Raw genomic sequence first — 231 nt, forward strand, 5'->3', positions numbered from 1 at the left:
ATTACAGCGTTTAAAATGTATTAAATGAAAAGTCATGAAAGAGATAAGGAGGAGAAAATGCGTGTTTAGTTATATATTGAATGTACAAATACCTGCCAACCCTACCGATTTGGGCTGTAGTCTACCGCTTTTGACATGTTTCTACCGCCTACCGACTTAGCTGGCTTTCCCTACCGATTTTCAATCTTCCCAAACTATAACAAATAAAAATGACACTCCATAGACACTGGA

The sequence above is a fragment of the Notothenia coriiceps genome, unplaced genomic scaffold (assembly GCF_000735185.1).
Source record: "Notothenia coriiceps isolate Sejong01 unplaced genomic scaffold, NC01 NC01_scaffold00026648, whole genome shotgun sequence".
Lineage (NCBI taxonomy): Eukaryota > Metazoa > Chordata > Actinopteri > Perciformes > Nototheniidae > Notothenia > Notothenia coriiceps.